The sequence below is a fragment of the Pinus tabuliformis genome, chromosome X (assembly GCF_031772625.1).
Source record: "Pinus tabuliformis cultivar Carrire ecotype Pingquan chromosome X, CPIR1, whole genome shotgun sequence".
Classification (NCBI taxonomy): Eukaryota; Viridiplantae; Streptophyta; class Pinopsida; order Pinales; family Pinaceae; genus Pinus; species Pinus tabuliformis.
In genome coordinates, this window is record NC_142308.1 from 1,277,398,639 (window position 1) to 1,277,405,619 (window position 6,981).

Consider the following 6,981-nt stretch of genomic DNA (forward strand, 5'->3'; position numbering starts at 1 on the left):
GTATGTGAAACACAATATAACAATGAACAAATTCCTAGTAACATGGAGATTGTTCCACCAACTCAAGAACATCAAATTCCTGTTGCTGATATTGCTAATGATATTGTTGAACACGCAGTTGACAATGACCAATTGACATTGCCAAGCCAAGTAACCCCACCTTCATGGCTAGCGGAAGCAATGATCAATATGAATGCACATAGTGTCTCAGCAACCAATGAAGAAAGCATGAACATGCCCTCACAACCAGCAGAATTGAACAGTGAAATTGTTCATTTTTTTGTGGACAATAGATCAATGGAAGAAGATGAAGGACATAATGAGGCATCAAATGAAGATAATGATATGGTTCAATCAGTTCCAACAGATACTGAAAGGGAAGTACCAAGCAATGACATGCAGGTGGGAGGGGTGGAGAAGACACTTGGACGGTTCCTAAAGCTACCAGTAGAGAGACTATCAATGAGAAAAAAGCAAGGTGCACTGGGTAGTCTTCGTCTGGGCCGAAGCTCACAGTTACTCACCTCAGAGGACTATATAAACCTGTTAGTTGAGTCAGAAAAAAAATAAATTTGAAATGCAAGAATTAAAACAGAAAAAGAAGGATATGGTCAAGGAGAAGAAGGCAGCAAGGATTGTTGCAGCACAACATCGAGCAAAAGCAAATGGCAAGACAGGAAAAGGAAAAACGAAAGGCACAACAAATGCTTGAAAAGGAACAAGGGATGATCAACGATACAAGAATAGCTGATGAAACCAGGATTATTTCAAACTCATTGGACTCCATTGCAGATAATACACCATTATTCCAAGATCTCATAAACATTCAAGTGCCCCATTATCAAACTGAGGGTTTACCCACTTGCCTTGTTCCTACCAGAGCTGGTGTCAATTCTCTGTATGCTCATTACACACCTCCACTTAATGCAGGGGTCAGTAGTGCAAATGTGAGGTATGGGTACTCAGTACCTCCATGGTTGGAAGTTTCAAATTGGAATCAATCATATGGCATCAATCAACCATTTCCTAATCAGCCCTTGACTGGTAGGCCAACCTACCTGGCTCAAGAAGGTAACTCGGGGAGTTTTGGCACTCAAGATTCTGAGGGCCATAAAGAATAGGGGTGTCATATGTTTTTGGTTCTAACCACATTATGATGTGGATTTTGGATGGATTGTATCTTTTTCTTGGCACAGAAACATTTTGGCTTACAACCTAGTAGTGATTTCTTGTGGCAACCTAATTGTGTGTTGATAAGAAATTTTCAATGGAATATGTCTTTCTGTAAAATATTAATTATGATAAAACTATTTCTATAAGTTATTATGTGCGCACTGTACAAAGCTCTAAACTCACTTATGGCTCCAATAAGTGGACCGTTATCTAAAGGAACACCATACAACTTATAAAAAATAAGTGCCATTGTAAATCTCTTCTAATGGGTCTGCATTCACTACACCACTATATTGTCCTGATTTAGATCGAACATATTTACCATATAAATTTTATTAGAAACAAAAACAGTTATAATGTGATGACAGTGCTGGGCAAGTTTACAATCACTTAACACTGAATAGAAGTCTACACTCACAATTAGAAACACCTCCTGCTCGCTTCTAATGTACAAACCATAAAAACACAAACGTTAACATGCAAGAATAACTCAGCATGTTGCCACAAGAAGGCAGTTAAGGAGTTGACAATATTAAAGTTGCAATAGCTATTGTTCAAATGCATAGATTATCTTGCAGTTTTGTCTTGACTCTGTTTATGTTAGCAAAAGTTTCCTGGTCAGGTTATGATGCTAGAGCCAACCAAACCAGAGAAACAGTTCAAAAACTATTAGAGTTAGAACAATTGATCTTGAAAGTTGCAGTAAAGGAAATATCAAAGTTGCAGTTAAGTGCGAGAAGAATTGCTGGAAATAAAGTATGATACTACAACTACTCTATAAAGTACAAACAATACCTTGCTAAGGAATGGGTCCTACCTCCTTATACGAGGCACTAGTAGTAAGGAACTCTATACTTAGCATGTTATTGATTGAATTAGAATGAATAAGAACTTTACATTGTTGGAAACTATAATACAATAAAGAACATAGTTATGATTTTTATCAATCACCTAGCTAGCCTATTTTTTTACTACTGCCCAACTTAAAGAGAGCATGTGTTTTTATATGTGTTTGTATAAATGATGGAAGTATCTAAATTAATCAAATCAGTTGATGAACAACTATGAGAATCATATTGTTCCATCTTGTTACATCAACTTTCCAAAAGATAGAGAAATTTGGGTGCACACTAACCTAATCAGCTATATGACGAATTGTGGCTTAGTCATTAATTCTTTTCTAAGCACCTATTCACCTTTTTCATTTTCCTTCATGAGTAGATCAATTGTTTGACTATATGAGTGATTCACATATGACAATTGTTTGGTTAACTAATGAATTGTTATAATTGACGCAAAGTTACAACACCCTTCTTAGAGTTGCAACAACAGTATTGAGCAAGTTGTAGCAATAACCATGTGCTATAAGTCACAACAATGGTGAGAGTCACACCAAGTAAGCAGAGGCGAGAGTCATAACAATAAGGAGTTGAGAGTTGCAGCAACAAGGAATTGAGAGTCGCGACACCAAGGATATATAGCAATGGTGATAACAACCTAGAGTTACAACACGAGTGGCAGCAACTCAGATTTCCAATAATTATACTCAAGAAGAGAGTTGAAACAACTCATACTTAGGAATTGTAGTGCTTGTTTCCCTCAAAGAGTTACGCCAACGATTGAGAAAGTTGTAGCACTTGAGCTTGGAAGGTGCATGTGCAACCTTGTTCTTGTATGCTATTGTTAGCACAAAAAGGTACTAATCTCTTGAAAATGCATAAGAATAAGTGTTGAAATGGCATATTAAGGGGAAAATTATACTTTGTCAAAAAATGCATCATTATGGATGAAAATGGTTTCAAAATGAGATGGAAATAGGGAAAAGGGCGTATGAAAAAGGTATTGGATGGGTTTGAGCATCTATCATCTCCCCCCAATCAAATTTGTTGGACATCCCCATGCAATCAAAGAGTTCATTTGAGTCTAGGTAGGTGAGGCTCCCTTGGAGGTTTGATGTTGTAGTTAGATTTCCCTACTTCATTAACATGGAAGTATCCTCCTCTTTCCTAAGTTTCCTTCTGACAGGCATGTCAAAGTGCCAAGCCAAGTCCACTCGAAATTTACATGAATTGTACAGAAAAAGATGATGGTGAGATTTTTCCAAAGGATGCCTTCGATCTCAACATTGAAGGCATCAAATTTACAGCACTATACAAAGCTCTAAACTCACTTATGGCTCCAATAAGTGGACCGTTATCTAAAGGTACACCATTCAACCTATAAAAAATAAGTGCCATTGTAAATCTCTTCTAATGGGTTTGCATTCACCACACCACTATACTGTCCTGATTTAGATCGAACATATTTAGCATATAAATTTTATTAGAAACAAAAACAGTTATCATGTGATGACAGTGCTGGGCAAGTCCACAATCACTTAACACTGAATAGAGGTCTACACTCGCAATTAGAAACACCTCCTGCTCGCTTCAAATGTACAAACCATAAAAACACAAACGTTAACATGCAAGAATAACTCAGCATGTTGCGACAAGAAGGCAGTTAAGGAGTTGACAATATTAAAGTTGCAATAGCTATTGTTCAAATGCGTAGATTATCTTGTAGTTCTGTCTTGACTCTGTTTATGTTAGCAAAAGTTTCCTGGTCAGGTTATGATGCTAGAGCCAACCAAACCAGAGAAACAGTTCAAAAACTAAACTTGCTAAAATGAACAAAAGTAGTCATATCTACATGGAATGAAATCCCGAATTCAATGAAAAAAATACTATAGCAGGGACAATAAAAATGCAGCGTTTTTATCTATAAAGCAAACACAGTAACAAGGGGCTACTTTGACAGGCATGTCAAAGTGCCAAGCCAAGTCCACTAGAAATTTACATGAATTTACAAGTTATGCAAGTCAATTGAGAGCAACGACAGAGAGTTTCGAGGGTTTGTTTTGGGTCATTGCTGCGATGTTCCATTTTCCCTTTGTCTTTCTGCTCGGGGCCGGCTGTGGGGCGAAGCCCTCCGCCGAGGATGGCACGGGACGGCCGAGGGCACGGGATGGCCGAGGGCACGGGACGACAAAAATGCAAAAATAACCGCTTAAGTGGGTTCTAACTGGTATTGGTGCTTTTGTCCTTCTAAGAGCGCGCTCATAACTCACACAGCACATATGTAGCAGGCAGAGCGCACACAGAGTGCACGAATAGGTCACATCGCCGAGGATGGCACATGACGGCCGAGGGCACGGGACGGCAAAATTAACAGCGAAAACAGCAAATAACTCACACAGCACATATGTAGCAGGCAGAGCGCACACAGAATGCACAAATAGGTCACACTACCGAGGATGGCACGGGACGGCCGAGGGCACGGGATGGCCGAGGGCACGGGGCGGCAAAAATAACAGCTAAAAAAACAAAAATAACATAGAAAACAATGAAATTTCCACAAAAACCCTAAACCTTCAACAACAAACAGCATCAAAATATCCAAAAACCCTAAACCCTAAAAAAAAATCCTCAAAAAAATGCCATAAAATGCCATAGAAAGTTTACAAAATATCCAAATAGAGTTGCTTGTGTTGAAAAACACAGAGAAATTGCTGGTAGGATTAAAATCCTACCGGATACAGGCCATGGATGGTCGCCGACCTCCCCCACCTTCCCCGGAGCTCGCCAGACCTTCTCCACACCTGCAACGACCTTTTCCACACCTGCAACAAGAAGAAAAAGCCATTAGGGAACAGAAAACCACCAAAAACACCAGCGCAAAACAGCAAATTCTTATTTTACCTCGAGCTCAGTAAAACTGCGACCGACTCCTCCCCAAACAACAAAATCGCCGAATAAGACCACCACCAAAGAAATGCTAAACAACCGGCATTCCATGCTAAACAACTGGCATTCCAGAACGACCAAGAAATCCAGGCGGAAAAGCACAAGAAAAGCAGAACCACTGTCCCAACCACAAACCCTGAAACTCCAGAAAACATTCACACCAGCACACGAATAAACGACTCTGCGCGCAGGTACACAAACCCTGTCAACCGAACAAACAATTCGCACAACACACAAATAAACCACTCTGCGCGCAGGTTATAGGGTCGTCCCACGCCATCTTCGACGGGGGGCTTCGCCCAACAACCGGCCCCGAGCAGAAAGACAAAGGGAAAATGGAACATCGCAGAAATGACCCCAGACAAACCAGTGAAATGGCGCGAACCCGAAATTTTATGCAGTGAGGTGATAGCCAACACATGGAGCTCCACGGTGGACAGGTGTCGTATCGGCTCCATGTGTCCTAACGCGTGGTAATGTGACGTGGCGGGGAGGGCGCACATGTAATAGCGACCCTCCCCTATGAACTTTTGGAGATTGATTTGACATTTGTATAGATGGATGTCATCGCCATGAATGACCATACATCGACTCTCTAGTGTATTTTCAAAATTCGCAATTTTAGACTATTCCTTTGAGGTTCACATGATGATGAGAGAGCCCATACTCCATTCACGATAGCAAGCAAGCGAATGCGAGGAAAACAAGTGGTTGCCCTAGATATGAATTCCATAGTACCCTGCACTTAATCGTATCATGCAAACGACAAAGATTATTGTTAGTTTTTAAGAGTAATTATTAATGTAACATTGATTTTATCTAGTTCTGAATTATCATTTTACAGGCTCACTGATTCTTAAATTGGTGATCATAACTTTTAGGAAAGATTAGAGGAGTCGATAATGTATTTGATTTTCTTAAAAAGGAAACATATTGATATGTTATCTTACCAAATCAATTTCGGGGTTTACTGTTATGAGGGTTTATTGGAATGGTAAAATGTTTGGAAAATTGGGTCATTCTCATTCTCGCTATTTATTACAATTTCTAATATTAATTTGGCTAAAAAATTCGGGGTTTACTCTCATGAGGGTTTGTTGGAATGGTAAAATGTTTGGAAAATTGGGTCATTCTCATTCTCGCTATTTATTACAATTTCTAATATTAATTTGGCTAAAAAATAATAGCTTGAACAACATTTTATAAAATTAATATAAATTAAATTAATTTATTTTTTTAAAATATTATAATTATATTTATTAAAATTGTGATTGATTTAGTGGGTTTCATTCTTATTGTGTAATGATGGTTTTGCTAGCAAAAATTGTACGGTTGTTGTGCCCGTCACATCTCTTCAGTGCGGATTCAGAGGTTCGGTTGAACGTCTCCCATCTCATCTTATCCATTCAATACTACTATGCTCAGAAGTGTGATAAACATTTCGTTTAATGTTAATTTACAAAAAGATCTTTCTGATTTTATATATTAATATTAATTTACAAAAATACCCGTCTAACTTTACATATTGACAAACTTATAAAAGTAAAAATTTCAAATTCTATGGCGTGAATAAGAAATAATCTTTTTAATATGCATTGTGGCTAGAAAATATTAAAAGGAAGCCTTCTATATATATTATTTATGATTTTAATATTAATATAAATAGATTTTTTTTAAAACGTTTTCTTAATTAAATGTGGTATGGTTGTTCTCATTGTTGGTTTGACAACTGAGTTGATAGGTTTTGCCACCTTCAGAAAAAAAAAAAATAAATTAAGAATTTAGATGATAAGAAGTTTTCAAAAAGTGTTTCTAACTTTAGCTATAACAAAATGGTAGTTTAAGTGATCATGAAATTAAGATGTCAAATTTTGACTTAATTATTATTTTGTAAGATACTAATAATATGAAAATATTATTATATTTAAATTTAAAGATGCAATAAAGAGTTAAAAACAAAAGTTAATATATCATAAGAAGATAATAGTTAAAAACAAAAGAAAGTTAATATATTATAAGAAGA